Below are 15,825 nucleotides of genomic sequence, written 5' to 3'. Positions count from 1 at the left end.
GTGGACAGACTGAGTGCTGGGAGCCGCGCTTCCAGCGCTTGGAGCTATTCCCCTCGTGGAGGTGGATTACCAGGAGCACTGGGAGACCTCTCTCCCAGTGCTCACACGTGACCACACTCACACTTCAAAGTGCTGCCATGGGAGCACTTTGAAGTTTCTAGTGTAGACGTAGCTTCTGTCTTCTCTTTTCCAGACTAAACAAACGCAATTTTTTCAATCTTCCCTCAGAGGTCATGTTTTCTAGACCTTTAATCATTTTTGTTGCTCTTCTCTGGACTTTCTCCAATTTGTCCACATATTTCCTGAAATGTGGAGCCCAGAACTGGACACAATACTCCAGTTGAGGGCTAATCAGCACAGAGTAAAGCGGAAGAATTACTTCTCATGTCTTGCTTACAACAGTCCTGCTAATACATCCCAAAGATGTTTGCTTTTTTTTTTTTTTGCACAACAGTGTGACACTGTTGACTCATATTTAGCTTGTGGTCCACTATGACACCCAGATCTCTTTCCGCAGTACTCCTTCCTAGCCAGTCATTTTCCATTTTGTATGTGTGGAACCGATTGTTCCTTCCTAAGTGGAGTACTTTGCATTTGTCCTTATTGAATTTCATCCTATTTACTTCAGACCAGTTCTCCAGTTTGTCCAGATCATTTTGAATTTTAATCCTATCCTCCAAAGCACTTGCAACCCCTCCCAGCTTGGTATCGTCCACAAACTTTATAAGTGTATTCTCCATACCATTATCTGAATCACTGATGAAGATATTGAACAGAACCGGACCCAGAACTGACCTCTGCAGGACCCCACTCTTATGCCCTTCCAATATGACTGTGAACCACTGATAACTACTCTCTGGGAATGGTTTTCCAATCAATTTTGCACCCACCTTTTAGTAGCTCCATCTAGGTTGCATTTCCCTAGTTTGTTTATGAGAAGGTCATGCGAGACAATATCAAAAACTTTACTAAAGTCAAGATGTAGTGCCCCAACAGTACAACATAAGGTCAAACGTTTCTTTAAATAACAAGTTTGGCTGCAGGATCATCAATCCATGCACTGTTGATTTCAAAAAGCGACATCTCAGAATGAACCAAATTGAATAGTTACTTATGGCTATTTGAATATTTGTTTTCTGAATCCTCCAAATATAGGCTATTTATTCACAGCATCCTTTTACATTTAAAAAGAAAAAACAATTCAAATAATTTCTCACCTAAGACAGACACATTTAGATTTTGTTTTAAAAATGTATAAAATATTCTTAAGAAATTGTTTATATCTTAAAAAATAATTTTGATTTGTTTTTGGAATGGACCAAGCCAGGTTGAGCTCCCAAACACAATAGCAACATTGTGCCAGTGCACAAGAACCAGAACTTGAAAATAATTAGAATCTGACTTGCCTTGGCTCACCGTTCAAAATGAAGTGTGAACAGTATAAATATCAAGCAATAAGTTTGGATCCAGTTTAATAATATGTCCTTTGTAACACAGGAACAGATTAAAAAAAAATCTAGTATGCACTGAAATTTTAAAAAATAATTCTACATGTGCAAAAGCACTCATACAAAAAATATATATATGCACATGTTTCAGATCTGTGCTTCACGACACATGGATGGCCCATTCCTGCCTCTACTGAAATCTATGAGAATTTCTCTACTGATTTTGACTGGAGCAGAATCAGGCCCTGGCGCCTGTTATGTCTTATGGTACAACTCACAATAGAAGGAGAATCACATCCACCAATCACAGGATAATTGTTACAACCTCAATTAACCCAAACCCGTTAGCTAAAATCAGGGTCATGTCTCCCAGTATTTGAGAGTTACATTTCTACAAACTTACTCACAAGAGTAATTCATTAACTTCAATGGAACTATTGTGAGAGTAAGGACTATTCAGATCAGCGTTTCCAGTATTAAATCCCTATTGTATAAAAATACATTTTATTTTATTGCACAAAGCAGATATTCATTCACACGGCAGATCAACAGAGGAACTAGTCTTGCAGACAGATTCATTTCTGACTACAACTTGTCAGTGAGCTACTTTTTATTATTCACGTTAAAAAGAAGTAACAATACAGGATCATTAAAAGTGTTGAATCTTCTACACACAACTGGAATCAGATGTCCCAGTTTATAGATAAACCAGAAGTCTATTATTTGACGTAAGCAACTATTGCCTTTTCTACAATAACCCTCCAACGTAGTATGTCTTCCGCTGTAGTAAGTATTTTGTGAATCTATCAGTGACATTAAATGTACAACGTATGAACTAGGCAAGTATTTATACATTTTAGGTCAAATTGCTCATCCATCATCTTCAATGGGAGTCATGAGAACAAGGGCAGCAATATTTCCCCCTCATGCACTCTGCATTAACTTTTACAGCAGTAAAGGTGAAATGTAAGCATGCACTTAAGTGCTTTTCAGAATCAGGGAATTAGACCTGAATATAAACTCACTGAGACCCAGATTCCTTATTCATGTGTGTCTGTAAACAGTGCTTTGCACATTCTGGGCACTATCAGAATACAAATAGCGATGCAAGGGGATAATTGAACACCACACTAGAATGAAGTAGAAAGCAACATTCTTTCCAGTTAAGGACAGATACTTCCATTAATTCAGTTTTGAAGTTTGTTCTAGCAAGCCACTAGATCAGTGGTGAATAACCTCTCAGTGGCCGCGGTTTGCCATTCCTGGACAATGTGAGCTGCGGAAAGCAGCGCGGGCCGCAGGGACATGCTGGCCGCCACTTCCCGCAGCTCCCATTGACTGGGAATGGCGAACCATGGCCACTGGGAGCTGCGAACGGCCGTGCCAATGTAAACAAACAGGGTAATCTGCTGGCGGGCCGCGAGACAGTTTGTTTACATTGGCATGGCCGCCCACAGCTCCCAATGGCCGTGGTTCGCCTTTCCCAGTCAATGGGAGCTGCGGGAAGTGACGGCCAGCATGTCCCTGTGGCCCGCGCTGCTTCCCGCAGCTCCCATTGTCCAGGAATGGCAAACCGCGGCCACTGAGAGCTGCGGGCGGCTGTGCTAATGTAAACAAACTGTCTCGTGGCCTGCCAGCAGATTACCCTGATGGTTCATGTGTGCCCCAGGAGCCACAGTTTGCCCACCACTGAACTAGATCAAAGAAACTTTGCTGCAGCTGCACCCAGATTACAGTATAATACTACCTTAAATTTCAATGATACCTTGCGTTGCACAAATACAGCAATCAACTCCCTACAACTGAAAGGCAGCCTCCTCTGAGACAGAAAGCAGGATCAGTGTAATACCACGTAGTAAAACTACTCATCGTGCAGATGAATTGGAACAATCTCATATCTGATAGAAACTACATTTTGGTCTCCTAAATATGCATTTATCTTCTCCACCTGGAATTTGGTTATGAAAGCAATCTGTCACTCCTAAACTTGCAAAAAATTTTCAAAAAGTAGAAATGGTCAATCTGACTTATAACCCTTCTGAAATAGAGTCCCCTATGCAAGATGCTAAGAGCGTCTGTTCAGTAATAACTTGAAAAGATGAGTGCCATCTATGTAGATCTCATTTCAGCAAAGCACATAAACACATGCTTCGCTTTAAGTCCCTTCCAATTCAGCAAAGCACTTAAAGAGGCGCAAAAGAGCTCTTCTCTTAAAAAAAATACCAGAAATAGAAATATCTGATAGTAAGGATGAAACATTTTTTGGCAAAGCTTAAATATAGTATTATAAATAGAAAAAGTAAAATAAAATATTCCAGTCAGAAATTCTCAAAGAGAGATTTTTCAAAGGCACAAAGGGCATCTAGATATATGCTCAAGTCCCATTTGTGCTTTGACTATCTTCCCCTTAGCCACGTATGTACGGCTATTCAGTTTTGAGGAAAGCTTCATATTCTCCAAACACACAGCAGTATGTTTTCACATTTGCCCATCCATGCAAAGTGCATCAGAACGAAGACTATTAATCCCCAGAACACTAAACTGACAGGAGCATTATTTACATTTACAGGCCTAACACTGGTTTAAATACGTATTATAGACAGCATTACTGAAGTTCTATTAAACTTTTACTCTCATGGGAAGGTTGAGTGGAAGAGGTTTCAGACAACAGTCACTGAAGTTAAGGCCCATTAAAAGGAGAGCCTAAGCACAGCCTTATGCAGGCAAACCTCCAACCATGCAGCCAACCCATTCACATCCTGACTTTCAGTATGTTAATTTATTCCATTTCTGGTCTTCCCATGTACAGATAATGCCACATATGGTGGAAACATTGTGACAATCATTTGATGGACCTCTCTGGGGCCTATGCAACATGAGACAGAAGGATGGAGAGTGAAGGCAAAGTCTAGGAACAGAAGCAGAGCTTCTAGCAGTTTAACTGCTAAAGGTAGGTGACCTCATACTGGAATTTATACAATATAAACACATACTTTCCTTCTGCGTATAGATCACTAACATTATTATGCACTTTTTGCTTAAAAATAAGTCATCTACCAATACTGCAGTCATTCAAACTAAACCATTGACCTCAAGGGGCCAATGAACATGAAAAAATATACAATGTCCTTGTAAGTCCCTTCCCTTAGTGTGCAAAAAAGAGAAAAAGAAATCATGCTACCATTCACAAGGCTGAGTTCAAGTATGTTTTCATTTCAGTCATTTTCTTATCCAACTGCACTGACTTCATGAAAATTGCACCTGTTGAGTCAAAACTGAGCCAATCAGAAAGAAGTCAAAAGAACCAATGTTTGTTGTGTTTCTACTTCAGTTTACAAAACAACCTTAGTTTAATACTTAATTCAAAGCCATTTGTTGACATAAGTTTAAAAATGCAGCCACTAAAATACACTGTACTGTCCCAAACACTGCCTTATTCTATGATGCCAAAGCCAACGTTGTCCCTTATTCCAACTGGGAACCCCAAGGTACTTTGTGGTTAAGCAGCAACTATGTGCATCAGAGTTATTTTGCATACTCACCTGCTAGTCAAGAGGGCATACTGCAGCCAGGGCGTGATGGCAACTCTCAAGCTACAGAACAGTTGCACTGCCACTGCATGGCCTAGGGAAAGGATTTCCTCCCACTCACACATCACTTTAGCACAGGGATTCATCAGCATTTTCATAGCATGTACCTTATTCCACAGAAAGATTGACTCATAGACTAACTCCCCTCCCCTTTTGGAGCATACGGAGCACTTCCTCCCCCTTTCCCAATAATGTAACAGCCACATGGCAACTATAGCAATTGCTTATATGGACAAGTAACATTAGAAAAGTATTTAATATATTTTTCCTTGTTTCCACATTAGAACACAGCTAGAGAGCCAGCACCATGTGAGCCGTCAGGTTTCTATGAACCAACAAGTGCTTTGCAAACCACTATGAAACACAGTTCAAGAACCTCTGCCCTAACACACATTCCAGGTTCTCAGACTGTGCACTGGGGGGAGGATTTGGCCTCAAACAAATAAGAAATGATCAAGTTGTTTCAATCTTTAAAATGCCATGAATGCTATGTAATTTACTATCCCACCACATCAGATGCTGAACTCTTGCATAGGTAATATTTTATAAAATGCCAAAGAAAATAGAGCAGTAGTCCTTTAAAACAAATCCACCTCACTCCCAGTAGGTTTCAGAGTAACAGCCGTGTTAGTCTGTATTCGCAAAAAGAAAAGGAGTACTTGTGGCACCTTAGAGACTAACCAATTTATTTGAGCATAAGCTTTCGTGAGCTACAGCTCACTTCATCGGATGCATACTGTGGAAACTGCAGAAGACATTATATACACAGAGACCATGAAACAATACCCCCTCCCAACCCACTCTCCTGCTGGTAATAGCTTATCTAAAGTGATCACTCTCCTTACAATGTGTATGATAATCAAGTTGGGCCATTTCCAGCACAAATCCAGGTTTTCTCACCCTCCGCCCCCCCCCCCCCACCACACACACACACACACACACACAAACTCACTGGTAATTAATTACCAGCAGGAGAGTGAGTTTGGGGGGGGGGGGCGGAGGGTGAGAAAACCTGGATTTGTGCAGGAAATGGCCCACCTTGATTTCACAATGTGTATGATAGAGAGTGGTCACTTTGGATGGGCTATTACCAGCAGGAGAGTGAGTTTGGGGGGGAAGGGCGGAGGGTGAGAAAACCTGGATTTGTGCTGGAAATGGCCCAACTTGATGATCACTTTAGATAAGCTATTACCAGCAGGACAGTGGGGCAGGAGGAGGTATTGTTTCATGGTGTCTGTGTATATATAATGTCTTCTGCAGTTTCCACGGTATGCATCCGATGAAGTGAGCTGTAGCTCACGAAAGCTCATGCTCAAATAAATTGGTTAGTCTCTAAGGTGCCACAAGTACTCCTTTTCTTATTGTAAGGAGAGTGATCACTTTAGATAAGCTATTACCAGCAGGAGAGTGGGGTGGGAGGAGGTATTGTTTTATTGTCTCTGTGTATATAATGTCTTCTGCAGTTTCCACAGTATGCATCCGATGAAGTGAGCTGTAGCTCACGAAAGCTTATGCTCAAATAAATTGGTTAGTCTCTAAGGTGCCACAAGTACTCCTTTTCTTTTCACTCCCAATAAAAATTCAGACTGAGCTGGAAGTTATTTTCCCCCCATGCTTTTCTTCCAGAAAATAGAAGCAAAAGTGCCATCATATTTTTCACAGGAAGACAATTATTCCCCTTCCTAATACTATTATAATACTAGGTAATTTTAAATAATTGACATTAATTTACTAAATAAAAGCAGGGAAAGAAGTTTAGACCCAAAATTGTTTGTCTCAGTTTGGACACATGGGGCACTAAATACACCCTCAAGCCTCCTAAGTGGTAGGTCAGCAGCCTGCCTTGTTAGCAGTAAGTAATTACATTTCAATTGTCCTGACTGGGTTTTTGTTTGTCCTCAGCTACTGGACAATAAGATTTTTCCTAGTCTGATTGGTGAAGAGGCACTTTACACACATCAAGCAGCTAAAGAGCAGAATAAAAAGAAAACCCACAAGAGCAAAGGATAAATAAAGAACAAGCTATAGGAAAGACTCCTCTATTTGTTTTTCCTAACAACGCCAACTTGCATGAGAAGTATCCTGATACATAATACATCAACAAATTGGTAAAGCTGTGAGGGATGGCCAAGACTAGGTCAATTCTAGCAGAAAGGACAGTTCTGCCATCCAGACCTAGGACTTGTATTGTGACAGTTTGCAGAAAAATAAGTAAAAAAACCACCACAGTATGTAAGTTAAACCAGACTAAATGACATCACAGAAAACATTCTATTTGGATCATTCCAATAGTAGTTCCCATACTCCTCATACTGCTTTCTACTTACTGGGAGCATTTGAATAAAATCAGAATCAAGGTCTTTGTTTCTTAAAGGTTCAGTCCTGCATTCTTTAAGCAACAGGAAGTCCAATTTGACTTCCAGATAGGGTGACCAGACAGCAAGTGTGAAAAATCAGGATGGGGGGATAATAGGGGCCTATAAAAGACAAAACCCCCTATATCATGATTGTCCCTATAAAATCGGGACATCTGGTCACCCTACTTCCAAAGAAGTTATAGGTCTACTCTACAATAATGACAATGATTTGTTCCACTGAGTCAGTGACAAAACCATCAACCTGAAAAGTAGTCAATCTAAAAATAAATTAGTTTAAAGTAGTTTTGGATACTACATAGGCACCTGAGTTCTTCCAGACTATTTGTGATCCTAGAAAAAATTTCAAAAATGGGAAAGTGTGCTTGTATCTTCTGTTCCTGTGAGCAAGACCACATCTCATCCCCCCCAAAACACACACACACACGAAGAAAACCAGGAGAAATGACTGTACACACTACATGTTATCAAATGCACAAAATAAACATAATAGAAAAATTAGAGAAACGACTCTTTCCTAATCCTTTGCAGTTATAGTGATCTCAGGTGATTCTTGAAAAAGTGAACCTATTCTTGTTATAAATAAGATTCGTAAATTTACAATATCCCTTTAATTACCAATATAGGCAGAATAAAATCATTTTACACAGTTAAAAAGTGAATCATGCTTTGTTGAGCTAAAGCAGCATTCCATTAGCCATTAACAGTATAGGGAAGGGGTAGTCATTAAGCGGACCACGGGCCAAATCCAGACCATCAGATGCTTTTGAATGGACCACAAAATCTTTATTTTTTTACTTATTATCATTATTGTTATTATTTCTGTATTATTTTCTCTGGAGTTTGGACCTTGACTGTATCTTGTCCAAGAAATCTGGACCTTGACAAAAAATAATTGATTACCCTTGGTATAGGGCCATACCTCACAGCTGAACTAGTGTCAGTCACACTATCACACTCCAAAAATCCAACCCTTAGACATGCTAGGGAAACACTTGGCCAGCTGGTGGGGGCGGGGAGAGTGCGGAGCACAAAGGTGGCTTTAGAGCATTCTTACTGATCCCCAATCCTAGGGGTGGCCAAGGGCTGTACAAAATTGTGCCCATCTGTTTAAGGCTTTAAAAAAAATTAGTGCTTTAAAAAAATATTGCAAGTGGGAATTCCCCAAGAATGCAAGTGTGTTCCAGCCACATCCCTCTTCGGTATGAAGACTCCCTATGCTAAAGGGCCTGTGGGTGTGAGGAGCATAGAGACACTATGCTAGTTCTATGACAGGGATGAATTCTCATACTAGGGAAATCCCCAGGTAGCTAGTTTAAACTGGTTTACCAGCAGAGGAGCACAAAGCAGCCAGATCACAGTGGAGGATTCATCTTTAAGTCTCAGTCATGGTTTCTTTCACACACAGTGCTGAACATATTTTTTTATCCTGTCTACACTTCAGTTAAGGCATTTTCAACTCCAGCTGAATGGGACCCATTATTGAGAGCCATTTAACAGGTTGACTTCTTAGGCTGTGTCTACACTGCCACTTCCAGCACTAAAACTTCTGTCGTGTTCAGGGGTGTGAAAAAACACACCCCTGAGTGACAAAAGTTTTAGCACTGAAAAGCACCGGGAGCGATAAAGCTACCACCCCTTGTTCAGAGTGTTGGGGGTTTTTTTTAAATCACCAGGAAAGCTCTCTCCCAGCGATAAAGCATGTCTACACTGCCGCGGTTGCACTGTAATGTGGGTAGTGTAGACATACTCTTAGAATACAGAGGTTAAAAGTTTATCTGCTCCTACCACCCACTCCTCACTCCAAGTCACAATCACAATTCTATGTCAGAATTGCTATGGAAATGACTATATCACAAATACAAGAGTAGGATGGAGAATAAGTAACAGGAACAAGTGAATTTTTCAAAAAACAAAGAGGTCCCATGTCCACAGCAATACAAATTGAGAGGGAAAAATGCAGAAAACATTGTGAATGATCAGATTTATTTATAAATTTGTAGAATACTTTTAATGGCTCAAAGAAAAGGAGTACTTATGGCACCTTAGAGACTAACCAATTTATTTGAGCATAAGCTTTCGTGAACTACAGCTCACTCATCGGATGCAACAAATTGGTTAGTCTCTAAGGTGCCACAAGTACTCCTTTTCTTTTTGTGAATACAGACTAACACGGCTGTTACTCTGAAACCTGTCTTTAATGGCTCACTGTGTTTCCCACAGCAGCTATTAGATTGACAATAGTCCTGACTTTGACAGCCTGCCCTGAAAAGGGCAGTGGGGCGGGAAGAGAGGACTACAGCATCAGAAAGGCTTAGAGAACAGGTAGGGTTGTCAACCCTCCAGGTTTGGCCTGGAGTCTCCTGGAACTGGCATCGATCTCCCGGTGACTACTGAAAGCAATCCAGGAGTTTTTAATAGGATATTTAAAGAAAATGACATTATGTCATGTTGGGGGAAAAAATCTCCCGGAACAACTTCAGGCAGAGTTGGGAACTCTAGAGTCATAGGGAGTAGTAATACTTTCTACTTGTTAGGCTGAATGTGCATTATTCGTGTGACAGAGAGTTTGCAAAAACTGGATTTGCAACCCAGGCCTGTGAGATGGGGTGCTCACTCTCAACTCCCACTGAAATCAACAAGACTTGAGGCCTCAAGGCAACTGTTCAGGCTAGGGCACTCACTCGGATGCAACCCCCTTGCTTGAGTGGTGTCTACGGATGCGGCCACCTGAAGGAGGAAGACGGCACGCAGCAAACTCTATCCTCCGCAGCCCGAGAGGCTTTTAGACCCGCACATACACACACACACGCCCGAAGTGTATGTGTGTGGGGGGGGGGGGGGGCTCGCCCCAATCCTAACGGGAGAAAAACAGCCCTGCTGCTGGTGCACCTCGATGTTTACAAAGGCGCTCCCACAGCGCGGGGGCCGAGGGTGGGGCGCTGTCCTTCTCCAGCCCCCCACAGTCCGAGCCGCCGGCGGGGGCAGCTACCCGCCGTATCCCTGACACCGAGCACTTCTGCGCCCGCGGCGACGCCCCCGGGGCTCTGTTTCCAGGGCAGACGTTCGCACAGCCCAGAGGACGCCCCAGACCCAGCCCGCATCACGGGCTCGAAAGCGGGGCGATGCGTCCGTTCCAGGCGCCTCGCCGCCCTGCCCAGCGCAGCCTGGCGGCCCCCCGGCCTACGCGGCTGACCTGCCGGGCCTCAGGAACGCCGCAGCCGCCGGCGCTCCAACGGACACCGCCCAGCGGGCTGAGAGAGGGCAGCCGTTCCCCCCGCATTCTGGAAACCCCACTGCGCCGCTTACCTGACTTAGCCACCCGCCCCGCAAGCTGCAGCTACGTTCCCCGCCCACGTGCCACCGGGGCGTTACGCAGCCGCGTCAATTCCCTCCCCCAGCTGCCGGGCCAAGGAGAGACTGTAGCGTGAGATTGTGCTCCCCTGGGCGCGAGGCCGCCGACCAGAGATCCCAACATGCGCACTTGCAGCCATGAAGCCGCTGCCCTCGCTCTGCCGTCACCCTCTGATCCAGCGCAAAAGAGACAGCGCCCAGGGCAGTGTGTCTCTGTACTGCTGCTGAAAGCAAAACCAAGAGCTGGTCTAGCCCAGAGCACGCGGCATGTCCCGTGCTCTGCACTGCCCCACCGGTGTGCCTTGTGTTGTTATTAGAGGTTCGGGGCCAACTTCTGTTGTTCACACTCTTGCAACCCCACTGATTTTGATGGATTTGACAGGTGTTACCAAGAATAGAATTTAGTCCATCTCTAATCTAAAAATAAGTCTCTGCCTGACCATAAAGTTTGGGTCCAGATCCAAAATGTGGGAGCATTTGAATTAACAGTTTTGCATTGGTCCATTATGGAGATGTGAGCTGACCACAATGTGCAGAGCTGGATGCAAACTTTCCCAAAGTCTGGATTGTTTGGAACCAGGTTTTTGGTTCAGGACCCTCAGGTAAAACATACTAAAAAAAAAAAAGTTATTTTTATAAAATTTTCACAAAATAAAACAACCCTGAAATTAATTTCTATAAGGTTCAAAAGTTTACAGAAGGATCTGTTCCTATATAACAAACATTTTGGAAGGGATATTAAACTTTCAGGGAGAAAACCAATCTCTTTTAGAGGTCAGGATAAAATCTGATGTGGGCAGATTATCTGCTGGGTTCTTAGAGCTTCCACTGGAGCATCCAGTACTGGCCACCATTGATTTGGAGGGTTTGAACATCTGACCTCTGGGGGAATCAAATTCAGGGGCAGTTTAAGAACTGAGATCATAGGAGGGGGTGGGGAAGCATCGCTATCTCTGCCAGCAACCATGGCCCCGTGCTGTAAAAGAGGGGTCTTACTGGCCACTGTTGGAGACAAGGCTAGATGAGTATCCCTGGTTGAGAACTACTGCTCTACATAATGGGACATGCCTGCCCTCAGCTCAGAATCTTCTAGAAAGCAGTGTCTGTTGGGGCCATTTACACTCCTGCTTCACCTAGGGTTCTGAGAGTATAAATTGGGGAGTGGCCCCCAACAGCCACTGTGTTCTTGTGACTGTTGAAGATGCTGTGAACTCAAAGCTCACTTGGTATCCTTGCACCTTCCTCATTGTTTTTTTTTTTTAAATTATTATTATTTTTTCCCACCTGTGACCATTTTCACTCCTGGACTTACAACAACCTGCTGCTGCATCCCCAGTCAGGTGCAGAAGACAAAGGATTTAGTTGGTTGTCACTCTCTTCAGGAGGGCACCTCCTGCAACAGTCTGGCTCTGCAACAATAGGCAAGTGACTGGTAGAAAATCAGAACAATGGTCCCGGCTCAGGATTTCCTTCCCTCAAGGAGGTTGTGGCAGGCTGCAGTCCATTCCTAACCCTAGCCAGGCTTCTCTCACAGAATGAGAACTGGAGGTGTGCTCTCCCTCTCACCCAGCACCCAACTGAAATGGACTCTCCCCCCTTTTTGGCCCCCCTCTCCAAGTCTGACCCCTAATGCAGGTACACTGGATTGGGGCTGGCTGAGCCCACAGCAGCTCGTTAACCCTTTCCTGGCTGGTGAGGGGTGTGTATACTCCATCACACTGCCCATTAATTGGTTAGTTTTTCATTTTTTCTTTTTAAAACAAACCAAAGGAAATGGTATCTCCGTGTTGCAGACACCCTAGTCAAAGGAGTCCAGTGCTGAAAGTCTGGCACTGTCTGCTCCAAAGAACACTTGCCATGAAGGCTTTCTCCCAGGTGTAAGTGACTTGAGATCCCTGGGTTTGTCCGAGTTTGTCCCTTTGTACTGTTTTGGTGCTGATGGCCTGGCCCTGTCTATGCTAAGAAGCATTTTGCTTCCATAGGCTGCTCATCAGGGTGGTTTTATGTCTGGTATAAGAGACTTTGGTTCCTCAGGGTTGACTGAGTCCAGTGCCAAGGGCCCAACTTTGCCATTTTCAAGGTCCTGGATATCATCCAGGTTGACCAGATGCAGCGCCAAGGGCATGGCACCATCAAAGAGAGGGGCAAGATAACCCAGAAGATCCTTTCATATTAAGGGCCTGTAGATTGCATCAGAAACCCAGGTCTTGCCTGAGTCAAAGGAGAGCTCTTCTGCATAGAGCCCTGTTTAGTGAGCTCAGGTCTCTGGGATCAAGGGTCTTGCTTTTGATTGTGAGGGCCTTCTTGGTTGGAGATCTTCCAAGAACTGGTCCTCAGAACAGGGTTGTATTGTCTGTGGTTCCATGAAGGGTCACAATAAATGAAGCCTTTTTACTCAGCAAAAAGGAAGTCACTGGAGTCCTTAGAATCCTGACTGCCGGGCCATAATTGGGGTGGTTCATGCTCTATACTAAAGCAGCTACAAGCTTTGCTGGGCAATCCACTTTCACTTACTCCAATTTAAATCAAATTCGCTACTCTGAGAGTAGACCTGAGATGGTCCTCTACCGGTTTAACTTGGTCTGTCTAATGCACTTGAAACAGTACAAGTTGTCTTTGAATTCTGTTAGGGTGCAGTGGGCTACCAAATCAGTTCACCAACCTCCAATACATAGAACAACAGCTTTTGTTAACCCTAGAGTAATCTACTTTAAGAAAACTCCCACTTTTGTACCCAGAGAACTCTGTTTCAGGTGGGAGGATAAGGGGAGGTTAATGACCCTGACCAATCAGTTCTTAGGAAGAGTCCAAGTTTGTGCATGAGTAGTTGCTTATTCCACAAGTGTGAATGTGCAGAGCCAACGATCTCAAAGTATTACAGTTACTAGTACCTTCTTCTTACAGCTTTTGTAAAGCACTTTGACATTTTTCTGTTAAAAGATGGTATGTAAATACAAATCATTCAGGAGCAGCCACTGAAAATGAAAATCTCATTTCTTAAACAGAGTTCCATCTAAACTAGGAAGTATTGTAGCTTAAAAAAAATAAGGACTGGAATAAGGAACCTCAAAGTTAACAATGTATTACATGATTCAATAGCAGTAAACCCTGCCATGTTTAAAAACAATATTTATTTAAAATCTCTTAGTTGTGGTAATAAAAATAAGTTTAGCAAATGCAGCTTGTCAGCTATAATATTAACTATCACTACTAAGATTAAGGCTGATTTAAACCACAGTTTTTTAGATGCAGCTGCTTTCACCACGAATAATACTAGGCTATACAGGGGCCTTACTTCACACACAAAACTTCCATAGGCTTCAGTGCCAGTTCTGTGTGTGGAATGATGACAAGATTGGGCCCTAGGTCCCTGATACTGGGAAGTGATATGTATCTCAGCACCCTCTGACGTCAGTGTAAGTTGAGGTTTCTTAGCACTTCCCAGGAGGCATTCAGTAGGTCAAAGTATTGGGCCTGAAATCTCTTAAAGAATGTGATCCTGCAATGGTTACACATATAAAAATTCCCATTGACTTTAGTGGGAGTTAAGCATTCATAGGGACTTCAGAGTTGTGTATAATTTCCAAAGTCTCTACCAAATAGGGTCCTAGATATAAATTTATTAAACTGAATGGTTAGTATATTTTTCAAATATAATCTGGGACAATATAAAAATGTGAAAAATCCTAGCAAAAGGTCAACTCACACACTACTTGAACACCCCAAACTCTCATTGGCTGCAGTGAGAGGCTGGGCTAGACAAGGAATGCAAAATTAGGCCCAAAATTTCTGGAAGTTTTCTCCAAAACAGCAAAATGTAGTAGATTGAGAACCAACTATATATGCAATACAATTCCTATTGAAGTCAAGGCCATGCATTCTAGAGAAGAATTTGGATCGAGATGTCAGAAGTGGTCCCTTTTTAGTTAGTTTTGTGGATACTGTATGTTTGGTAGGAATACAAATATAGGAACATCGAAATATGGGCTAAATCACCCTTTTCCTTGCACAGTCACAAAGAAAAAAATAGGTATATTTTTTTCCACAGCCTTGAGGCCTTAGTAAACACTAGATCTTCTCCCTTCTTGGGTGAGTGATTTACAGGTCTGGATAGGGTTAGGGAGTGTAACGGTAACCTGTGAGTGACTGGATATTGCTCCTGTCATAGATCAGGACTCGGAATATATAACCCTTGTTATCCTGGCTTTTGTCATGTGACCGGGGCCAAGAAATAAAATCTCAGAGCTCAGTCTTCAATACCCTGATGAGCTCACACTTGGTGCCATTTGGAGGAACATTGAAGCAAGTGGAGGCTCTAGGACACCCATATACCTCCCCACATCCTGGGCTGGCTAGGTGGTTGAATCATCCCCTGGCAGAAGTTAGAGAAACCAGAGGGCTGCTCCCTTCTGACAGCGCAGTTACTTCTAGAATTATGCTGCCACTGGTTCTCTCTCTCCCAGCTACACATATTACAAATTTGAAGAGTCATAGAATCACAGTTATTGCTGACATTGGCAGTATTAACTTCCACTGGAAATGCTGTGGGTTTACCAGGAGATGATGCTGCATGGAGTGACTATACCTGACATCACCCTCTTCCTTTTGGTTAGGTTTTCCACCAAAAACCCACAGATCTTCCACCACATAGTGTTCATGAGTAAGGGGCATACTCCATGGACTTGGGGGAAGGGGAATGGTGCCTCTTTTAGGTTCTAATTCCCTTTGCCTGCCATACTGGCTAGTATTTCTTCTACTACTATCCCTTCAGTGTCTGAGCTTGGAGAGGATGATGTGACCATATGTTGCTATCTATATCTGTATTACTAACCTCAAAGATTTCCTGAATTTGATATACAAGTTTAGGGTACTCGAAACAAAAATGTCTTAGGTATACAGTATATTAATGTATGGTTGATTAACCATAATTATTTTGTATTTAAGATGGAGGGCTACATTTTCAAGCGTCAATGCCTGAGTTATACGTTCAGACTGAATAATGGGACAGGAAAATCAGCCCCAAAGTGTGCAATTACCTCATGTGTGGACAATATGGAA

The 15,825-nt window shown here is 42.9% G+C and overlaps 1 protein-coding gene across 5 annotated transcripts in view; it reads right to left on the bottom strand.

The window, feature by feature from the left end:
• The window catches only part of FOCAD (focadhesin), a 200,222-nt gene extending 189,379 nt beyond the window's left edge, over positions 1–10,843 (bottom strand). For 2 of the 5 annotated variants that reach the window (XM_073345495.2, XM_073345491.2), the window contains exon 1: positions 10,723–10,843. The gene's annotated coding sequence lies outside the window, so the exon portion shown is untranslated. The other 3 variants (XM_073345494.2, XM_073345492.2, XM_073345493.2) reach the window with 3 other exon arrangements.
• Positions 10,844–15,825: the final 4,982 nt, after the last annotated feature.

This window comes from Lepidochelys kempii, chromosome 5 (genome assembly GCF_965140285.1).
Source record: "Lepidochelys kempii isolate rLepKem1 chromosome 5, rLepKem1.hap1, whole genome shotgun sequence".
Taxonomy (NCBI): Eukaryota; Metazoa; Chordata; order Testudines; family Cheloniidae; genus Lepidochelys; species Lepidochelys kempii.
This window is presented reverse-complemented; position numbering and strand designations above follow the sequence as displayed.